Below are 24,374 nucleotides of genomic sequence, written 5' to 3' on the forward strand. Positions count from 1 at the left end.
TTCATAGATTCACACCCAATAGTCGTCTCTGATTGGCTAAGAATTTTCTTCCTATCGATAAAATGGCGATCTGTGTCCCTGTATCATGTATTATCAGTGTTATCTTGTATTTCTTTACACATTTATTAGGTCAGTGAGGTGACTGAATACAAGTCGGAAGCCTACGTGACCAAATTCGACGAAAGTTTTTTTCTGTTTATTCATTTTTTTTTTTCGGTGTTGCTTGAAGAATCAGAGTTTTTGAAGATGCACTGTCTCTCACGCTTGCTTGTATGTGTGACATGGCAGTTAGTCAATGGCCGATATTCCTAGGGGAAATACGTAGTGTTCCTCTTCAGAATAAATCAGTCACATAAAAAGCGCCCAATTGTTATCGCATTCGACCTCAAAAAGGGACCGTAGCATCACACAGTCTGTCCATATTTATTCCCAGATTTCACCCTGACCTTCTTCGAGCCTTGGGCGGAGGCAAGTTGGCTAGTGTGGGTTGCAGTGCTTACCGACAAGCAGAGACACATCAGAAGCCTATGACTGACCTCATATTACGTCACACCATTGGCGACAGTGATTCACAGATGTCTTTACTTCATCATTTAATTTCTACTTTCTTTACTTCCAAACTGTTATTATAGACCCATCAGTTACACCTTGCAGTGTGCATTGATGTGTCCACGATACTTCATTATCATTCATGAAAGTAAAATATGGACATGCAACACACATTATTAAAACTAGAAGCTGCGTGGGAGGAAGATATAGAAGAGAGTACGACGTTAGTTTCATGTTACTACTTACTTTAAAATAGTGTAACAGTAAAAGCGTTGCTCAGGGTAGCCAGGTGATAGACATTTTGTTGCCGGGTATGGGCCGGGGACTGCGCCCTCTCCCCCAGCTTCCCTATATAATTCGCATGATGCTTATGACCTGAATGGGCTCATATCTTTACACATATGATATTACATGCATCTATCTTGAAAACAGTGGCAATTATCTTACTGAGTCGAGAGTGGAGCTACACCCCATTCTTCAGTCCCCAAGTGCCGTTCCTCTGGCTTCAGCAGCTTACTACAGCCTGTGTTTTATTCACATGCAAAATACCATTCATTTGTACTGGAAACTGGATATATTTTTGCCCAGGTCGGGACTGGGTATTGTGGTATATGCCCCTCACCTGAGCTCCTCTGCATAAGGTCTGACAACAAAGTCAGTCAATTACCATGCATATTGTCCACCCACTCTATTTCTTCTCTCCTTTTACAGAACATTGAATGACATGTTTGGTAACGTAGACGCGAGACAGTGTGCCCTTTTCCTCAAAGCCACGCTTGCTTTCAGTGTAGTGCCAGCGGCCTTTGTCTGAGTGTGGAAGCATTCAGCACTGAAGCACAAATCCTATGGTCGTGCACAAGAATCAGTGAACTCAGTGGTTTCCAGACTGCAAGGGTTTAAAGACTGTTGCACGTATATGATCTTCTGACTGCATTTGAAAATATTATAAAGGATGGCCAGGTATAAAAAAAGGGGGTAAGAATGAAATGATAATATACCTGACTGACCTCTTTAATACTTATATATCTAAGCCTCCGGGGCATATTCACATAAAAGAATATTGTGTGTGTGTGTGTGTGTGTGTGTGTGTGTGTGTGTGTGTGTGTGTGTGTGTGTGTGTGTGTTTTGGCGTGTGTTTGTTTGTCCCGGGAAAGATTAAGCAAGGTTGGCCTTCGGCGTACCGTTAGGGAAATACTCCCCCTAAAGTATTAGAGCAGCAATGAGTTGGTTGGAATGGGAAAAATAACAGATTACAGCGAAATTTCCCAAAGCCTGTTCGATCTCTCCTGAGAAGTCTTAAGCTTTTGAAAGCTGGCAGCTGATTGCTTGTCCGAGTGCATTCATTAGTAACGATACATTTTAATTTTTATTACCAGGGTTACATTAACCGTTTCTGACGATGAGTGCTCAGTATATATATATATATATATATATATATATATATATATATATATATATATATCAGCAGCCTTGCAGGATGAACAATTTTGCCTGCCTAACAGAGGCCACATATGTCACATATAACTGCTGAACAGGGAGCAGCACAGGTCCCACAGGCTACAGCAATTCAACACTACTCCTCTGACCCACTATCATTCACTGTAATCAAACATATGTTCTACTTTAAGTTCTTTATGGAACAACTGAGCCTGGGTCGTTATCAGGTTACCTTACAAACCCACTTCATCCAATGCTGTCACTGCCATGCCATCACACCCGATAATGCTCAGTGCTCTTACCATCTTTCATAGTCTTTCTGTTCACTTGCTTCTTCAAATCTGTCTCCATAGAATTTCAGTATTTTTGCCTTTGCCTTAGAAATCCTATCAGAGCGCCTTCTTCTTTGCTATCCTTATCTCATTCTTGTAGTTCAGTTACATTTCTAGCAGCTACCTAGAATGGGCCAACCGTCCTGCTGCAGTTATCCTCTCTTCCTATGTTCTTATGTTCACAAGCAGTTAATGAACCAACGCAAAATGGACAAGGAACACTATAGTCCAATTTTTTCAAGTTTTACCTTATCCTGCTTTATTGTTTTTTTTTTTTCATGATAAAAATGTTTTATTGGATTAAATTCCTCCTAGATGCTGTTAATACACTGTTATGACCACATAGGTGAGTGAAAATGTACGTGACGATACGAGCAGTCAGCGTGGTAGGTCAATAGGTTCCTACGAATCCGTTACTTCGTTAACCCATCAGCTCCCAGGGTTTTTTGTGTGAGGGATTGTGCTGGAAAAGCACTACGGTGACTGCCCTCCGCCTATCGGCTCATAGTCGGGAACCTCATAGGTCCCTGCCCAAAGGTTCCCCTCTTTATTAACTTTTGAAAATGTCCAGCTCCATCCTCTGTTGAGAACACTGGGCGCAAAGGGTAACGGAGTGCCTCACGGCAACTGGCTTTCACAAGCAAACAACTCCGAAACGAAATGAGGCTTTATGCACTGCACATTCACTTTTAAAGTGTCTCAGTAGATAGCAGTGATGAAAATATCCTTTTGATTTGTGTGTGGTAATGATTAAGAAAAAAATGAAGTGGTGATATAGGATTTTTTTTTGGGTGGAGAGGGGTAAACTTAAGTAAAAGAATGAGAAATTTGATGCGAAATTTCGTATTCACAAGAACAGAATAACTGATGATTAGGAATGGTTAACTGTGAGAATTTCGTATTCACAGACAAAATACACTGATAACAATGCCGGCTCACAAAGCTAGGAGAAATACGAGTGAAAAAGGTAGTTGGTTCATGATGGATAGTAGTAGAATCCGTGTTAACCCCACTGATCTAGTCCCTCCAGTCTTCTGTGGGGTTTTTATTCAGGCATTAGGCAAAAGAATAAGTGTAAATATGTGGGCGCTGAATTAATTAACATTTACTCCGATTTATTGTTTTATTTGGTTATTGAGGCGTTTCGTCATAGAGTAGTTTGGCTGACCAATTAACTATGATCAAGGAGGTTTGACTACTAGTATAGACTGTTTACGCCTGACACCATCACTGACAATTGCATCACCAAGACATGTAGTGTAAAGGGTCCAAGTGATCACGCACTACACTCAACACTATACGTGGCCGCCCTCACTCGTCCGGATTAAAACATGAGGTGTCAAACCATTAGATAAGGGAAAACTTGTATATATATATATATATATATATATATATATATATATATATATATATATATATATATATATATATATATATATATATATATATATATATATTGCAACCCTTTTAATAAAAATTAAAATACATCATTACCAGTGATTGCACTCAGAAAACCAATTAACTGCCAGCTTTCAAAAGTTTAAGTCTCTTTTCATCTCAGAAAAGATCGAATAAGCTTTAACTTATTTCACGTGACCTTTTTCAAGAATCGTTGTTTGTTTGTCCCGTCTATTCAAGGACGTAATATTCACTTTTATTAAATATTTTTCTACCGTTTGACAGTTTACTTGCCTCTGACAGGTGTCTGGCACTAAATCCCTGGTTTATTCCAAGTGGCATTAACCCAATATATATCAAATTCTACAAAGCCTTATTCCCTCAAATTACCACTGAGCCTCAGATCTCAAGAGCTTTTCAGTGGCGAGATACATAGTCCATTGCAACGTCCACATGCTGTACTCATTTCACCTTAACTTGACCCAAAATTTCTTTTTGCAGCATATTGCATGTAGCTAAGTGGCAGAAGAGGACAAAGCTACGGCTGTACATTCTTTCTGTAGCACTTCTTCGTGACAAATATCATATTCAAATGTTAATCTAATGCTACAACTCAGTATTCAAGAAAGAGAAGTGGCAGTTTTAGACCAAGAAGAGTAAAAAGAGTATAGATGAAGTCCACAGTAGGAACCTAAAGCTGCATTCCATATGGGCTTTTAATCATCATCATAACACTCTCGTGCGGTCCTGTCGGATTTCCTATATATTCCAGCACTAGAATGTCCTTCGGTAATTCTTTGATATAATCACATCAGAGTCGTTCTATCATTTTTTACACTCAGGATAAGTGTCAGGAGAGGAGGTTGTGCATTCGTAACTCGTATTTCAAACACAAAGATCCACATAAATATACATGGTATAGAGGGAACGGGGATCGTGTTGAAAGGAGCCTGATTGATTACGTGCTCGCAGAGAATTCGATGCTGGGAATGGTTGCTGATACCAGGGCCGTGAGAGGACTGTGTGGAAGTCTACCAGATCATATGATTGTGGTATGCAAGATCAAGCTGAGAGGAGTGAGGTGGACCAAGAGAGAGAGGAGCAGTCAGGGAGAAAGACTGAAAGTCAAGAAGCTGAGGATCAAAGAAATGGCAAATGATTACAGGTCCAAAGTAGAGGAGGAGTTAGAATCAGTGAATTGAAATGAAATGGATCTGGACAGCCTGTGGAATGTATATAGGGATTGCTTAGTTAGAAATGCTAAAGCGGTGTGTGGTGTAGCAAGTGTAACAACAAAGAAGAAAGGTACGGCATGGTGGGACGAAGAGGTTAAGAGAGCAGTGGAGGAAAAAAGGAAGAAGTGGTTAGAGTGGTTACAGGACAAGGTTCAAATGATATAAGAACTGAATATACTGAGAGCAAGAAGCATGTAGAGACTAGTGAAGAGGAAAAAGAAAGAGGTAAATGATTATCTAGGAAGAATAATGAATGCAAATTACTCAGAAAATAGGAAGTTATTCTGGAAAGCAGTGCAGAAATGTAAAAGTGAAAGCGGAGAGAAATATGATGGTGTGGAGGTTGCAGGTGGTAGATTATTAACCCATGGGGATGAAGTAAGGACCAGATGGAAACAATATTTTGAAAACGGGATGAATGGGAATAGAGAGAGCAGAGCGACTGTAAACATGATTGGTTTTGGGGGTGTGCAGAGAAGGAATGCAGTGCCAGGAAACGTGACTAGCGCAGGTGAAGAGCGCTGTGAAGCGGCTGAAAAATGGGAAAGCAGCTGGGGTTGATGAGGTGTATGCAGATGTGATTAAGTGTAGTGGAGAGAGTGGAATGAAGTGCTTGTTGGAGATATGTAAGAAGGCATGGATGAGTGAAACTGTGCCTGCAGACTGGAAAAAGGCTGAGATTGTATCCCCGTACAAAAATAAAGGTGTGCGAAGTGAGTGCAAGAATGATCGTGGCATAAGTTTATTGAGTGTGGTAGGAAAGGTATATGGAAGAATTATTATAGAGAACGTAAGGAGATAGCAGAAGTCCTAGTGAGTAACGAACAAGATGGCTTTAGGAGGGGCAGAGAATGTGTGGATCAAATATTTGCAGTGAGAAAGATAGTGGAGAAAGCTTGTGAGAAGGACTATAAGGTGTTAATGGCATTCATGGATCTGGAAAGAGCATACGACAAAGTAGATAGAAAAGGATTGAGGAAGGTTTTGCGCATGGACGGTGTCGATGGTAAGCTGCTAGGTGCCGTCAAGAGTTTTTATGATGGTAGTGAAGCATGTGTATGTAAGAGTTAACGAGAATTCAAGGGAATGGTTCACGATCGGTGTGGGCGTGCGACAGGGCTGTTTGATGTCCCCATGGTTGTTCAATATATACATGGATGAGATGATGAGAGAAGTAAAAACATGAGTAATGGAGAGGGGGATGGTGTTGGTAATGAATGGTGATGGATGGAATATCTCAAATTTGTTGTATGCTGATGATGCAGTACTATTTGCAAATACCGGACAAGAACTTGGTAGGCTAGTGCATAGTTTTGCTGATGTCTGTGAGCGTCGTGCCTTGAGAGTAAATGTTTAAAAGAGTAAAGTGATGGTTATTGAGAGAGAAGGTGACTCCCAGTGAATGGGGAGAGATTGGAATTGGTGAGAAAGTTCAAATACCTAGGTACAGTGATAGAAAAAAGAGAAAAATGTGCAAAAGAGGGGGAAAGTAGAGTGACACAAGAAAGGAAAGTAGCTGGTGCAATGAAGGAACTGATAAGAAACAGAGGCTTGAATGTTGCAGCTGCAAGAGGCTTACATGAAGGAGTGTTAGTGCCAATTTCTAGCATAGGAATGTTAGACTACGGTGTGGCATGAAATTGAAAAGTCAAGAGTGACAGCAGCTGAGATGGGACTGCTGAGGAATGTATGTGGAGTACAGAGAGTGGATAGGATTCGAAATAACGTAATTCGTGAAAGATGAGGAGTGAGGAAGTTTGTGGACACTGGAATCAAAGAAAGTGTACTGAGATGGCATGGTCATGTGGAGAGAATGGATATCAATAGAGTGGTGAAAAAAGTACAGCGTATTTCTGAGAGAATTTGAAGGAGGGAGGAGGCGAGGAAGGCCAAGGAGAAGACGAAGGGACGTGGTGGATAAGTGTGTGAAGAAGAGAGGTTTGGAAGTCGGTGAGGCTAAGGAACTGACTAGAGGTCGGGTTGGCTGGATGAATATTGTGAAGAGAAGCACATGATCAGGGATTTGGCACCCCTTTTTAACTTGACAGCCTCCGGATTGACTCTATCGGATACGTTTATGTGAAGCTACAGAACGTGGTGAATATTTTTGGCGTATCAGAGAGAGCCAGGATTCCGGGGGCTTGAATGTTGAGCGAATGGAATCGTGGCCCATTGGATTGGGCAAATTTGGGCTTTCTGGACATTGCTACTCCTCACCCTGCCCTAGGGTGAGAAAGGAGATCCGAATGATGATGATGATGATACGTTCAGAGTGAAAAGTGAGGAAGGGTGTTGTGTTTGGCTGGACGTGTGTGTGTGTGTGTGTGTGTGTGTGTGTGTGTGTGTGTGTGTGTGTGTGTGTGTGTGTGTGAGACAGAGAGAGAGAGAGAGAGAGAGAGACGAAGACGTTGTACTCTCTGAATGTTTCTTCTTGTTTTATGAGATGTTCATAAAATGAGTTCCTTCAACGATCTCTCTCTCTCTCTCTCTCTCTCTCTCTCTCTCTCTCTCTCTCTCTCTCTGGCTGTGGGATAGCAGTAAGGTAAGGAATAAAGAGAGAAAAGAGAAGACAGGGGACTCGTATTTTCCTCCTCTCTCATCCCTTCGTCAGCCAAATTGATCTCTTATCCTTCCACCGTCCCTTCCATTATCCCTCCCCTTCATCAAGAAAGAGGCGCCACACCCACACGCACACCCACACCCACACCCACACCCACACCCACACGCACACCCACACCCACACGCAAACTCACACTCACACCCACACCCATACCCACACACACTCCAAGCAAGTCCACCATTATGCAAAGTTATGAATACACCATAATGACCTTAAGGGATTTAAAGATTAATCTAAATGGCATGGCTATATTCACCGTGATTAACTACTCTTGTGTCATAAAATACGGTCAATATTTTCGATTTTAATGGAGAGATTGTGTAATGTATATGCTGCATGTATACCTAGCTGTATGATATAGTTGTATCAGTGTATAGTGCGGCTAGATGAGAGTACTTGTAAGCTCAACGAAATGTGACCAGCTCTGGCTGCTGCCTCTCTCTCAACCAGCAGACAAAACTTGATACAGCACACACTCCTGTACCAGTCAGCTCAGCTGTTAAAGAAACCACCTCCCACTGAGTTTTGTTTCAGCACCTGCACTTCGTTAGAGTTTATCCACATCTATATCAAATATTGAAAAGTACAGTAGAGTCCTTCAATAGTTTCACGTAATTATACCTGATGCTTCATACACGGGAACGTTTAGTGAGACATACCTCCGAAATTGCTGCAGTATTTCAAATAATATTTCCTTATCGGTCATCGAGAGTGCGTGGCTTGGTTTTAATCCCGAAAAAATAGATCGATTTTATATGAAAGAATGTAGGAATGGGTCTAGAACTCTGAATCTTCTCCCATCCCAGATGCTCTCTTTTCTCTGCTATACTCATCACTTGTTTTTTCATTTTTACCATCCCCCCCCCTGTGGCGTGGGGGACTCCCCTGTGGCTAGGGGTACACAATCTGGCCCTCACTATGGGGTGGTACTACTACTCTGCGGCCAGGTTGTGTTAGGAAGAATTCTGCCACCGTATTCCCTGTGTGTCGTAAAAGGCGAGTAAAAGGGGCGGGGTGAGGGGGCTAGGGACCCTTCCTTCTGTTTTTTTAGTTCCTAAAAAAAGACAGGCCATAGAATGGGATGGGGGACTGAGTTATCCCCGTACCCTGAACACTGGGTCTATGAATGTGCGTGGATGTAGTACGATTGAGGCTAAACGGAAGGAGACTGGGAGAATGTTTTTGAGAAGAAAGTTGGATGTATTAGCTTTGAGTGAAAAAAAGATGAAAGGGAAAGGTGAGTCTAAGTTTGAACTGTGGATGGAAGATTGTTAGGTATGGACAGAGGAAGGACAAGAGAAAATGTGGCTTTGTTAGTGAGCCCGGAAGTGCAGCAGTCTGTGATTGAATGGAAGGAGGTGTCATCGAAACTAATGTGGGTGAAAGCGAAATTTGAACGTGAGTTGTGGGTATTTGTAAGTGCATATGGGCCTGGTAGTGAAAGGGATGAAGAAATGAGGGAGTCTTTCTAAAATGATGTTGATGAGTGTCTGCAGAGTTTTGGAGCGAATGTGAATGTGGTAATGATGGGAGATCTGAATGCTTGAGTGGGAAATGTAACAGTTGAAGGTGTAGCTGGTATGCGTGGTGTGCCTGGAAGAAATGAAAATGGGGAACGAATGATAGGGATGTGCTTTGAGCGAGAGATGGTGGTTGGAAATACCCTGTTTGAGAAGAAAGATATTTATAAGTATACATGGGTGAGACATGAGGGTGGAAGGGTTGTTGATAGAGCAATGATGGACTATGTGGTTGTGTCTAGGAATGTAATGGAAGATTGTTGGATAGGAGAGTTCTGAGAGGGGAGGGTGGAGGTATATCTGACCACTACCTGGTGGAGGGAAAGTTGAGAGTAGGTAAGAGATGGGTGAGAGCCAGGAAAGTTAGGTGTGGCAGGGAGGTTTTGAAAGTGTGTGAGTTGAATAAAAGAGAAAAAATGATAGAGTATCAGGAGAAATTGAAAAATGAGTGAAATGCAGTGAAAGATCAGGAGAATGGCGTGTGGAGGAGGAATAGAAGTTGTTTAAGAGTGCTGTGGTGGGGCACGCGGAAGAGGTGTGTGGTGTGAGGCGAGTGGATGGTGGTGTAAGAAAGGGAAGTGAATGGTGGTGCGAGGAAGTAAGTATGGCTGTGGCTGAGAAGAGACGTGCATATAAATTGTGGCTGCAGAGGAAGGATGAGGTGTCATATGAGAAGTATAAGGAAATGAGGAATAGGGCAAGAAGGGCTGTACGTGATGCTAAAGTGGCAGCAGACGAGAGGTGGGGTAGGCAGCTGACTGAAAATTTTCAACAGAATAAAAAAATGTTTTGGAAGGTGGTGAAAAGGGTGCAAAAGGGAGAGAGATTGCCGGACGGAAGGGTGCAGGGAATGAATGTGTTGGGAGAGTTAAAATATTCTTTGATCACGATGGAGGAAGTGCAGGAGGCAGTAAAGGAGATGAAAACAGGGAAAGCTGCAGGTATGGATGGCTGTGCTGTGGAATGCCTGAAAGGAGAGACTATTGTTGACTGGTTAGTAAGATTGTTGAATGTGTGGTTTGTGAAAGGTATGGTGCCAGTTAACTGGGCAAGTGCTTGTGTGGTCCCGTTGTATAGCGGTAAGGGTGATAAGTATGAATGTACTAGCTTTAGGGGTATAAGTCTGTTGAGTGTTGTGGGTAAGGTGTATGGTAGAGTGTTAATTAAGAGAGAGAGAGAGAGTACAGAGGGAATGCTTGGTGATGAGCATTGTGGCTTTAGGAGAGGGATGGGATGCGTGGATCAGGTGTTTGCTGTGAGACAGGTGTGTGAAAAGTATTTGGCGAAAGGTAAGGATGTGTTTTGTGCGTTCTTGGATTTAGAGAAAAGCATATGATAGAATTGATAGGGAGGCTTTGTGGACTGTTTCAAGATTGTATGGACTTGATGGTAGGTTGCTAAAAGGAGTGAAAAGTTTTTATGTAAATAGTACAGCGTGTGTAACAGTGGGAAATACTGTGAGTGACTGGTTGCCCGTGAGAGTGGGGCTGCGGCAGGGATGTGTGATGTCGCCTTGGTTGTTTAATATTTATATGGATGGTGCCGTAAGGGAGGTGAATGCAAGAGTGTTAGGTGGAGGTCTGAGTCTGGTGAATGTTGATAGTAGAGAATGGAATCTGAAGCAGCTGCAGTTTGCAGATGATACTGCACTGGTGGCTGATTCAGAGGAGAAATTGAGACAGTTGGTAGAGGAGTTTGGAAGGGTGTGTGAAAGAGAAAATTGAAAGTAAATGAGAATAAGAGTAAAGTGATGAAGTGTACGTGGTTGGTAGATGGCAGGAGGATGAATGTAGTTTTGAATGGTGAGTTGCTTGAGGAGGTAGAGTGTTTTAAGTATTTAAGGTCACATGTTGCTGTGGATGGAAGAATAGATGCAGAAGTGAAGTTTAGAATGAATGAAGTAGGAATGGTGCTGGGACGAATGATAAAAGTGTTAATATGTCGTTCACTTATAACTGATGTAAAGAGAAGGCTGTATGAGGGTGTTGTGGTACCGACTGCATTATATGGGGCTGAAACATGGAATATGGGTGTAGCACAGAGGAAAAGTTTGAATGTAACGGAGATGAGGTGTCTGAGGAGTATGTGTGGAGTGATACGTGTGGATCGAGTGAGAAATGAAGTGCGAAGAAGAACTGGAGTTGTTCAGGAGATGGCTGATCGAGTTGAGCAGAGGCTGTTGCGATGGTTTGGACAAATGGTGAGAATGGATAATGAGCGATTGGTGAAAAAGATAACTAGATCTAATGTGAGAGGTGTAAGGCTGAGAGGAAGACCACGAACAGGATGGATGGACAGTGTGAAGAGAGCGTTGGATGCGGGAGGGATGTCTGTTGACCAAGGAAGAGTGGCTGTGCATGATAGAAATGAATGGAGAGAAACTGTGAATGAATAAATGATGACGCAGCCCTGAGGGGATATTTTCCCGCATTTGGTCTGATCAGCTGATCAGGTCAGTTGCGGGTAAGGGGATGGGTCCATTATGATGTGGCAGGGGTAAACCAGCTCTGCTGTTGGGCTCTGCTGCGGATGTTACTGATTGCACTGCGCAGTTGACCTTCGTGCGGTGTGGTGCAGTGAGGATCTGTCCCTTCTCCCCCTGGAGCTAAGATGCGAATGAATGTGTTTGAGTGGATGAGTATATTGGGAGTGTGTCGTCCTGTCTCGGCTACCTCCCTTTCCTTGGGGGAAGCAGCCTAGGTATATATATAGATAGATAACAGTTATTATTATTATTATTATTATTACTATTATTATTATTATTTTTATTATTATTATTATTATTATTATTATTATTATTTTTATATACATTGTCAGAAATCTCTTGCTAAAACACTTAAGTGGCATGTGGTGGGTGGGAAACGATGGGGAGGGGGGATGATCTAGATATAATCAAGACAAGACTGTTTGTCAGAAGGAAATGAACTTCAGTTCAACAGATGTTACATTCTCAAACACAGATGCAGAGTATGGCGATATTAGAAGGCTTTATGTAACACGGGAAAGGGGAGGAAGGTGTATTAAGTCAAGCCATTCAGTTAGGAAGTGGAGTTAGGGAGCTTCCTTATCCAGCGAGAATACGGGAGATAGGGTGGTTTCTTCCCCTTAAATGACCTGAATTACAGCAGCCCAGTCTCCAGTTTTCCCTAGACCTACTAGAGGCAATTAGGGACTGGTTATAAGCCTAGGATCCACCTGGTGAACAAGCCTACATCTTTTCTATCCTTAATGACCTAGAGCAGCTTGTACAGCACCCTACCCGTATCCCTGACTGCCTTGGAGAGAGCTCCAACATACTTGACCTCTTCCTCACAACTAATCCTTCTGCTTACTCTGTTAATCTTTTCTCTCCGTTGGGCTCCTCCGATCACAACCTTATTACCTTAACCTGTCCTATCACTCCGGTACGGCCTGTGGACCCTCCAGGGAAACGTCGTCTGTGGCATTTTGGAGCCGCGAACTGGGAGGCCCTCAGGCAGTACTTCTTAGATTTTCCCTGGAATGATTATTGCTTCCATGGCCGGGAGCCATCTGAGTGTGCCTCGCGCATTACGGAGGTTATTCTCTCGGGCATGGAAGCATACATTCCTTTCTCATATCCTTTGACTAACGCAAGAAAGCCTTGGTTTAATCACGCTTGTTCTAATGCTGTCCGCAACAAGGAGAGGGCCTACAAAAGGTACCAGAGCCAACCCACCCCTGAATCACATCATCTTTACGTTTCTGCCCGGAATCGTGCTAAGTCTGTTCTTCGCTCTACTAAAAATAATTTCATCCATACTAAATGCTCTCAACTCTCCAACTCGAATTCTTCCCGCTCCTTCTGGCACCTTGCCAAAAATCTTTCTAACAACTTTACCTCATCATCCTTCCCTCCACTTTTCTACTCTGATGGTTCTGTAGCTATTTCTTCTACTGATAAAGCAGATCTCTTCGCACAGACTTTCTCCTCCAATTCCACCTTAGACGATTCCGGTGCTGTTCCTCCATCACTTCTCCCCTCTGACTTCCTCATGGCTGACATTAAAATTTCTTCAATTGATGTATTTTCTGCCATCACTGGCCTCAGTACTAACAAGGCATATGGGCCTGATGGGGTCCTTCCTGTTGTTCTCAAGAACTGTGCTTCTGTGCTTACACCCTGCCTAGGCAAACTCTTTCGCCTTTGTCTGTGAACTTGTACCCTTCCTTCTTGCAGGAAGTTTGCTCTCATTCAGCCAGTCCCAAAGAAGGGTGACCACTCCCAACCCTCTAACTATCGTCCAATTGCTTTAACATCCTGTATCTCAAAAGTTTTCGAGTCAATTCTTAATAGAAAAATTTTAAGGCATCTTCCCTATCACAACCTTCTTTCCGATCGTCAGTATGGGTTCCGTCAGGGACGCTCCACTGGCGATCTTCTCACCTACCTTTCAGACTCCTGGTCATCCTCCTTTCGGGACTTTGGCGAAAGCTTTGCCATTGCACTTGACATCTCAAAGGCTTTCGATCGAGTCTGGCATAAATCTTTAATTTCCAAACTGCCCTCCTACGGTTTCTATCCTTCTATCTGTGCCTTCATCACTAGCTTCCTTTCTGGTCGTTCTATAGCCGCTGTTGTAGACGGCCATCGTTCTTCTCCTAGATCTATCAACATTGGTGTTCCTCAGGGCTCTGTCCTATCACCAACTCTCTTCCTTTTATTCATCAATGATCTTCTAAGCTGTACATCTAACCCTATCCACTCATACACCGATGACTCCACCCTTCACCTTTCCATTCGGTTCCCGCAACGCCCATCTCAACAGTTACTTCAAGAAACAAGGGATGAGGCTATGGCACACCTAATGTCTGACTTGGCTCGTATCGCTGACTGGGGTAAAAATAATATGGTTGTCTTTAATGCATCTAAGACTCAGTTCTTACACCTATCAACCCGACAAAATCTTCCACAGGTATACCCATTAATCTATCTATCTATCTATCTATTGCCAGACGCCTCAGTCCCGTTTGGGGTGGCCACAAACAAATCGCCTCCAAGTCGCCCTGTCCCCCGCCATTTCACTGCCCTGCTCCCAACTCACACCCCCCTCTCTCATATACCTCTCCACCCCATCCCTCCATCTTATCCTCGGCCTCCCCCTCCCTCTTTCCCCCTCCACCTCACTCACATACACTCTCTTCGTCAGTCTTTCACCCTCCATCCTCTCCACATGGCCAAACCACCTCAGTGTGTTCCTCATAACGCTTCCTATCACATCCACATCAACACCACAACGCTCCTTTATATCCTCATTCGTCAGCCTGTCTCTCCATGTGACTCCACAGGCTCCTCTTAAATAACTCATTTCCACTGCTCTCACTCTTGACTTGTGTCCTTCCAACAACGTCCAAGCTTCACTTCCGTACGTTAGAGTTGGTATCACAATACTGTCATGTAGTAACTTTTTCACTTCCATGCTCACTTCCCTGTTTCTTATCACTGCTTTCAAAGAACCAGCAACCTTTCTTCCCTGCTGTACCCTTTCAAGCACTTCACCCTCCAAACCTCCATCCTTACTCATCACACTACCCAAGTACTTAAACGTACTCACATTTTCCAATTCCTCACCATCCAACCTCGCTGTACATTCACTGACTTCACCTCTCTCAAAGACCATCACTTTACTCTTCCCTACATTCACCTTTAGATTCCGTTTCTTACACACTCTCCCAAACTCATCCACCAAGCCTTGCAGCTCCCCTTCGTCTTCACTCAACAACACAGTATCATCTGCAAACAACAGCACAGGGAGTTTCCAAACACTATCCTCTCTCACCAGGGCCACTCCAACATCCACTACCCTACCTTGTACCTCTTTTATTACCCCATCCACGTACAGATTGAACAACCATGGAGACATGACACATCCCTGTTTCAACCCAACTTTCAAAGAGAAAAATTCACTTAGTTCACCATCCACACGCACTGCAGCCTTCGCACCATCGTACATACTCTTCACAGCATTCAACAACTTCCCATCTACTCCATATATTCTTAACACTTTCCACAATCCTAGTCTATCCACCCTGTCATATGCTTTCTCCAAATCCATGAAAGCCGCATACAACTTCTTTCCCTTCTCTAGAAACTTTTCCACTAAAGATCTGAGAATGAATATCTGATCTACACAACCTTTTCCCTTCCTGAAGCCTCCCTGTTCTTCTCCAACTAATTCCTCTGTTCTTTCTCTAACTCTGTCAATAAGTATCCTACCATACACTTTTCCTATTATACTAAGAAGACAAATGCCCCTATGATTACCACACACTTCTTTTTCCCCTTTTCCTTTGTACAAGGGAATAATTATACCTGACTTCCAATCCTCCGGGACTCTACCTTCCTCCCAGGCCAATCTGCACATCTTCCACATCCATTCTACTACTATCTCTCCCCCATGCTTCAGCATTTCACCACACACTCCATCAATTCCTGGGGCTTTCCCTGATTTAACTTTCTTCATTTCTTCCACAACTTCTATCCTACTGATTTCTTCCTGTCTTCTCACCTCCCTCCTTCTCCCAGCAATTCCCCAGCCACTTATACTCGCATTACTTCCATCCTCCACGTTCAACAATTCCTTAAAGTGTTCTCTCCATCTGCTCACTTTTTCTCCCTTCTCCACTAGTAATCTACCATTTTTATCATTCACTCCCCTGCTAACTTCACTTCCACCCTGTCTTACTCTTTTCACCTCTCTCCAGAACATTTTCTTACAGTCCCTCCACTTTACACTCAAATTCCTTCCAAATTCCTCATCCACTCTCTTCTTACTCTCTCTTACTAATCTTTTCACCTCTCTCTTTCTTTCTACATATAACTCTCTCTTCCGCCTCTCAACCTCTTCCACGCCCCTATTCCTCATCCATTCATTGTATGCTTTCTTCTTTTGTGCCACAGCCTGTTTCACCTCTTCAGTCCACCACGCTGTTCCTTGCACCCCCCTCCGTCTTCTCTTCCTTCCACACACCACTTCACATGCTGCACATATTTCTTCTGTAAATATTCTACACACACCTTCCACGTCCCCCATCTGCTCCAATTCATATTTGCCCAATCGTTCCTCCACTTCTCTCTTATACTCTGCCTTTTTCTCATCCTCTTGTAACCTTTCCACTCTCCTTGCAACTACTCCTTCCTCTCGTCTTTCCCTTCTTCTGTTCCTCCATCTTACTTGGACTTTAATTCTGGCCACCACCAAGTAGTGGTCAGAAAGTCCACTCCCCCAACCTCTATAAACTCTTGCATCCAATATACATCTTCGCATCCTTTCATCCACACACACATAATCAATCATTGCCTTCCTTTCATTCAGTTCACCAGCCACCCTTCTCATCACTCGCCATGTATACCTGTGGATCATTTTATGCCTGAAGAGGGTATTGGCTATCACCAACCCCCTCCCAGCACAAATGTCCACTAACGCACTGCCATTCTCATCAATCTCAGCAGGCACACCCCACTCACCAACTATTCCATCCACCTTCACATTCCCAACTTTACCATTCATATCACCAATCAAAAACACTCTCTCATTTCTTCCAAACTTTTCCATGCACACTTCTACATTTGTCCAGAACTCTTCTCTCACTCTTCTAGCACGATCTTGCATTGGTGCATACACACACACAATCGCCCACATTTGTATTCCAACTTTCAACTTTACCCACACAATCCTTGATCCAACTGATCCATACTGTCTTATGCTCCTCTTCCATCTTTTACTCACAACTATACATACTCCTTCCTTTGCCCTCTCATTCTCACCTACTCCTGCACATATACCCCATCCATACTCCCATTCTCTCACACTTTCTCCTCTCCATTTTGTTTCAGTTATTCCACATACATCCACTTTCGCATCCTCAAGCACCTGGACAATCTCTCTCTCTTTCACCTCATCATTCGCTCCCCTTACATTCCACGTTCCAAGTGCAATGTCCTTTGTCCGGTCCTTGGTCGTCAACGTTTGGTCAGTCCTTGTCCGAGGCTTATTGATTGTTTTTTTAGTTAGTTGTTTTCCGGGGAGGGGCACTAACCCTCCGCCAACCCTTTTAGTCGCCTTTTACGACAAGCAGGGATACTGGGGGAGTATTCTTGAAAAACCCCCCTACCCCCAGGGGGAATACCCATTAATGTTTAATAATATTAATGTTTAATAATATTCAGCTTAATCCTGCATCATCCTTGAACATGCTTGGGGTTTCATTTACTCAGGACTTATCTTGGAAAGATCATATTACATCTCTTGTAAAATCTGCTTCCAAGAGATTGGGTGTGCTAAACCGACTCTGCTCTTTCTTTACCCCTGCACAATTGTTGACTCTATACAGAGGTTTTATCCGCCCCTTTGTGGAGTACAACTCTCATGTGTGGGGAGGCTCCCCACATACAGCTCTTCTCAATAAGGTGGAGTCAAAGGCTTTTCGTCTCATTAACTCTCCTCCTCTTACTGACTCCCTTCAACCTCTGTCTCTTCGCCGCACTGTTGCATCTTTATCTCTTTTCTATCGCTACTTTAATGGTCACTGCTCCTCTGAACTGTCTGCTTGCATTCCTCCACCTCTACGACGGGCGCGTAGCACCCGTCTGGCAGCAAACTCTCATCCCTTTTCTGTCCAACTCTCTAATGCAAGAGTTAACCGTTACTCCCAGTCTTTCATTTATGCAACAGGTCAGCTCTGGAACTGTCTCCCTCTGTCTGTATTTCCTGCTGCCTATGATCTCCAGTCTTTCAAACGCAGTGTGTCCAGGCATCTCAAAATGATCGGATCTTGAATTTGGCTCTCTATTGTATTTTGTTTTTCTCTTGGAGGGAACTGTTACTGCGGGCCATGGCCTTTGGTTCCTTCTTCCTCGCATAAAAAAAAAAAAAAAAAGTAAGCGGGGCATAAGACGTAGCAAGAGGTCGGGCTATGGATGTGACAATTCCCGCAGTTCTCTCCCTTCGTGCTACACACTTCGCGACGTAAGTGGAAAAGAGAGTGAGACCAAGGTTCGCAGTTTTGTCCGTTAAGAATCTCTCTAGCACCCCTTTCTAAGCGATTTATTTCTGTATATGGCTAGCTAGTATTAATCTGTATGCTGTATATTCTGATTATGGTGATACAGAATTACATAAATGACAAATAAGACGACAATAACGAGTAATAAACAAAATAAATAGCTTAGGAGGAGGCACTAGGGAGTTTTCTTGACCAACGAGAATATGGACCCAATTGGCATGCTCAAGTTGAGTATAGTCAGCATCAAAAGTCGTGTTGCCTCTCCTGTTTTTACTTTCAGTCAACTTTCAAGATTAGTCAGGAGACTCCACATCAACGAACACTGATAAGGCTATTATTTTATGTGGCTGAGTGTGTGCTGAGGTGTGGCTATCAACAGAGCGAGAGGGTTGCTGACTAATGCTGACGTGTGAGTTCGGTGCCATGACGCAATCTCTATCACACAGTCAGTCCCAAGCACAGTCTCACAGCAGAAGGGCTACACAAACTCGTTTTTCGAACCTTCACATAGAAAGGAAGGAAATGGAACCGCTGTACTTTGGATAAACTTTTGCCATAGACTAATGTCATCGTTGTTGGCTGCTGTCAGTTCACCACACTCGTATTTAATGTCCATAAAGAGACACAGGAAAGGCTGCAAGACTTCTGATGCCGACTGTACATGAAAACTACACAATAAAGAGAGCAACTGTAATGCAAACGAAAGACACCTTTGATAGCTGCACTCACTCCGCAATATTCTAAGGTGACAGAAAATGTTGATTATGGGGTAAGCAAATAAATAAACCCCTTTTGGCTCACAGGCCCCTCCAGTCTAACTAACCACCCAGTGCCATGACCTGTCTGTGTGTCATATTTACTGCAGTTCCGACGCGGTGCATGTACATGATGGATTGATATTTCTGTGTTATGTTTGTATGAATGTATGTCTATATGCATTTATGTATGTATGTATGTAGGTAGGTAAGTAGGTACGTAGGTAGGTAGGCAGGTAGGTAGGTAGGCAGGTAGGTAGGCAGATAAGTATTTAGCGTTTTTCCGTGCCTCGCGGTGTCACTTGTGCTGTTCGACCAAGAAACAGGTGGGAAATGGACTAACGCTCTTGTTTTTGCATTTCTGTGTGCATGTACAGTATATAAGCATGTACGTATAAATGTATGTATGAATGTATATACGTACTGTATGAAGGTATGTATTTATACCCTCTCCTCAGTCCCACAACACATACACCCAACAAGGCCTGGCCCTCATCCTTCAAAGCGGCATCGTATCTCAGTGAGTAACACAGCGAAGGACGTGCAGTGTTTGGCCGCCCTGGTGGGTGTGGCAAAAAAGACGGGATTCTGGTACTCAGGTAATCAGTGTTTTAGGCAGAGTGGCCGAGTGGTTGGTGCTGCTATGTTCACGTAGTCAAAAAAGTATCTTTACAATTTCACTCTTCTACGTTCTGAAACCGTAAACGAGCCACCTGATAATGTTTTGCGTTCACTTTTCAATTATGTATTTGCCTGTTATTACTATCTGAACTGAGTAAAGTATGAAGTTTATACAGTGGGTTAAAATCTGCCATTAAATCTATTTGCCTTAGGAATGAATTGCTAACAGTAGCAGCGTTCATTGTGTAACCATCGATCGCCTGAGTAAAAATACTTTTTTGATTGTGTGTACAAAGCTGCCGGCCCACCAGCGCCAAGGATGAAGCCTGTGAAGCTGGCCCACTCGACTCGGTTGTTCATCCACCTTTTTTAAGCAGGTAGAGAAAATGAGAACTTAGGATATCGCCTAGAGGAGGCAGACGTAATAAACTAGATGATGCAGTAGTCTTGTATCCAGGGACAGTGGGTAAATAACTGACCACAGCTTAAAGGCTTATGCTAAGGCGATAGATACCTGGTCCAAATGCCGCATGGTGTCATCCCAACCTTTTATTTCTTTTCTTTAGATAGAGTACGCTTAGTTGTTTTGGCCATGTGGACCGACTGGATACGTCTGGGCTGTTGAATATATGTCTAACCTGAAAGAATAGGTTGACAGAGTTCTTGCTGAGAACATGAGGACTCTGTATTAGAACATGAGGACTCTGTATTAGAAGTTGATGAAGCAAGACGCTAACAAATGATAATGTGAAGAGATGAAGATGGAAGATGTTTGTGACCAGGTTGCAACCCACTGGAACTTAACATCGACCGGAGTGGCTCTTTCCCACAGTTGGTTATGAAGGGACGTTTTGCTATGGTTGTTTATAATCCTATGATGGGGTATTTAAAATTTCGATGGGTTGATAATAAACAGATTGAATTTTAATGGCTGAGTTTTCGGCTAAAAATTCAATATGTCGAAAGTTTATTAATATCTCCGTCACTGACTGATTATTATAACTATAAATATATGTATGCATATGTATGTACGTATGCATGTATGTATGTAACCCTGTTTTCTAATTGATAGCAAGTTCGGGCAAATTTGATATAGTCTTAACCTAATTTAGTGAAAGGATTGATGATCAAACAAGAGACTGACTTTCTGTTTTGTGAACATTTTGTCAGTGGTCAACTTCACATGGCTAGGTCACTTTAATCCTTTTTTATTCGATTTAGCCCAAACTTGGTGAACGAACGAGGTCAAAATAAGAATGAAGGTGATCGATTTGAAAACAGAGATCAAGGACACAGGACAAAATCAAATATCGACCCACATGTGTCTCCGTAAGAACAAAATCACGCAACATTTTTTATCTAATTGGAACCAAACTTAGTGGAGGCACAAGGGCCTGGTTTATTATTTCTGAAAAAAAAAAAGGAAAGAAAAAAAGGTCTAAGGTCCAAGACACATGGCAAGGTCAACTTAAAGATTTAATCCTATTTCGACCAAACATGATGGAAGGGTTCAGAGTAAGCCAAGGAGGAAGGCATTCGATTTGAGGACAAGTCAAAGGTCAGTGTCACAGGGCAAGGTCAATATCTAATCTGAGTGTGTTATAGTGTACTGCTGTTTACTGGTCTGACAGCTTTCATTGTGCTTGCCTTCTCTCTCTCTCTCTCTCTCTCTCTCTCTCTCTCTCTCTCTCTCTTTTACACTGCCTTTTGTAATGTTCTGCCATTGTTCTACCTATCTATTGTACTGTTCTGCCTTTGTTTTTCATATCTATTGTACATCAGGAGCTGTTTTAGTGATATAACGATGATGATGTGCGCAGCGTCCATTTACACAGGCGCTCTCTCTCTCTCTCTCTCTCTCTCTCTCTCTCTCTCTCTCTCTCTCTCTCTCTCTCTCTCTCTCTCTCTCTCTCTCTCTCATGCAGGAAAAATCAGTGACAGATATTAATGGTGTTCATCAGTGTCCCTATTCACGATGCGTATAATGTAATTCACAGTTGCACGCTTCATTAAGACTCAATCCCCTTTGTTTATAATCCCTCACAGATCGCCTCATTAACCCATTACGTTTGTGAAGTCATTTATATTACATTTTTGCACTCCCGGATGTGATGTGGTGGAATTTAAGAGTCAGCATTTTCTCTATTCATTTTTTTTTTTTTTCACATGCAAAAATATAAGCTTGTCGATGCAATGTACAGTACAGGCAGTTTAACATATTTACATCCATAATATAAAATACACGTAAAATCCACGGAAAAATAATGAAACTTTACTGAGGCTGCAAAGTAAGTTAATATATAAGTGTTTCTATGGCAACGGTGCTGTTAAAATGTGTCAACTGTGTGAGAATAATTTTGGATTTTTTCAGTGAATGATAAACTGAAAATGACCACTTTCCTCATAATAATATTTGTTTTGTGATCGGGGAATCATCGTTAAGATACTGCTGTCTGACTTTTGGGAAGCTGTTAGTTGATGTCCTAATTTCCCTCAGTGTCTACTTTCGTTACCAAATGCGATGTATTACTCGTATGTTTTTGAGTGTAGAAGTATATGAGAGAGGGGGTTATGAATTGGGAGCAGGGCAGTGAAATGGCGGGGGACAGGGCGACGTGGAGGCGATTTGTTTGTGGCCACCCCGTATGAGATTAAGTTTTCTGGCAGTAGATAGATAGATGTTTTTGTTAACGTCATTTTGATCTCACAGTATATGTGAAATAAATGAAATTCCTAGAGGGAATTACTTAAAACAAAGTGAGCAAACATACGTAATGAAGGTGAATGAGAAATCCTAAAGGAAGTTTTAAAAATGATTCTATTTTTCTTTTTTCTTTACAAATTCGAATATCATGCCTTGTACTTTGAGGTGACATTTACAAGATTTCTAAGTTTGATTATTAATCTATTCTGAAAGTATACTAACAGTCTATCATAAGTCAAGGCATTAGTGAGGGATGCCCTTCCGCGGTGGCACCAACATAGCCGCTCTGCTGCCCTGTTACACATACGTTCCTCATCTCCTTCCCTATCTACTGTAAAGAGGATGGTAGACTGCAGGAGAGCAACGGTAGCCTGCAGTTGACTGGGTTCACCTTCATACAAGCCAGGGTATGCAAGAATATCCTAAGTCATGCTGTAATTACGGATGGCAGCATACTCCAGGAAAATGATGCACGCGTTGAGCTGAAAGTACACCAGGAAGATGATGCACGTGTTGAGCTGAAACTACACCAGGAAGATGATGCACGTGTTGAGCTGAAACTACACCAGGAAGATGATGCACGTGTTGAACTGAAACTCTTTCCCCGCTGCTGATCTACCTACGTTTATAGTTGGATTCATCACTGTGCCTGGAAACAGATGAGCAGCGTGACAGGACAGGACAGGTGGCTGATCGTATGGAAAGGCCTTGACACTGAACATCTCACCTTTCCCTGTGTTCTTCTCCTTCGACCGATTGCTTTCAAAATCGTAGTACCCCATCCTCACCTGATAGTCAACCCATCCAACAAGATATGATTTTAAACGGACTGAGTGCTTAAGTTAGTACTATCCTATGACCTTCGCCTTCACTGACCTTAAATCCTTCGACGACCAAGTTTCATCCAAATGGATGCAATGCAGAGATATAGGCACGATTTTTCACCCCGCCCTGTCATCTTTACTTCTGACTGATTGTTCTTGATACTGAGCCACTTCCCCTTTTTTCCTGTACCTCGACCCACTGACTAAGCTTGGTCAAAATCAGGACGAAACTGAATTAATTAGATCCTTGACCCCTAATCTATGACCTTTTTCGGCCCTAAGTTAATCACCTGTTCCTCTGGTGGTGCTCAGTCATTCTACTAATTTTGGTGCAGTTCCGTCCAATACTTTTCCTGTATGGTTGTTAACACACACACACACACACACACACACACACACACACACACACACACACACACACACACACACACACACACACACACACACACACACACACACACACACACACACACACACACAGCCAACAAACAAACAGGCCCAAACACAACACCCTTACACTTAGGCACAAAGGTAAAAAAAAATCGCCAGTCCTCAGTCCTGTTTAATTTTTCAATAATTAACATCAGCCTTAATGTAAGCACAATGTCATTCAATAATAAACTAATTAACAGGCGATGTTGACGCACAATTTCTATTATGACTTGGGAATTGTAAAATGGTTTAGCTCAAAATACAGTAAAGAAATATATTACTGTTATTGACGGAAACACTGCCAAGAGAGAGAGAGAACAAAAAAATTGTTAGTGTGGTATAGAGAGTTAGACTACTTGATTTTTTAGGAAATATTACTGACGAGAACGCAAAGAGTCGTTCATTGAAATACACTTAATTTGATCATAACAATAACGATTTATTATAAAACTGAAAATAATAATTGCTATATTTCATCAAGGCAGTCCATGAGTACAGTATTGGTAAAGTCTCAAGTTTCCACAAATGTGATTATTAGTGATTCAGGAAGTGTTCAGGTAAAATATCCATTTGTGATAATTATACAAATGAAATAAGAGAGCTTTAAAACCAGAATTAACTAAATAGAATGAATAATATATATTCTCTAATTCTGTACCCATCTAGATGAAGTAGACCCAGATCTTTCAATAGTTAAGATACAGTTACAAAATACTGATAAAAATGAAGCAGAAATCAGCATGACACAACGACGGTACATACATAAGCAGGATGGGATGCTAGGATAGTATTACAAAAGACGAATTGGGAAACTTCTGTATTACGAAAAATATTAACATGCTTCACCACCGCAATTATTATTATTATTATTATTATTATTAGTAGTAGTAGTAGTAGTAGTAGTAATACTGAATTACTATGTT

General features: G+C 42.4%; 1 protein-coding gene across 1 annotated transcript in view; it reads left to right on the top strand.

Annotated features, from left to right (window-relative positions):
* Positions 1-24,374, top strand: part of LOC145412192 (uncharacterized) — a 397,305-nt gene that overhangs the window by 310,707 nt on the left and 62,224 nt on the right. The window lies entirely within an intron of this gene.

This window comes from Coenobita brevimanus, chromosome 92 (assembly GCF_032717465.1).
Source record: "Coenobita brevimanus isolate Jiangsu-jjx chromosome 92, ASM3271746v2, whole genome shotgun sequence".
NCBI lineage: Eukaryota > Metazoa > Arthropoda > Malacostraca > Decapoda > Coenobitidae > Coenobita > Coenobita brevimanus.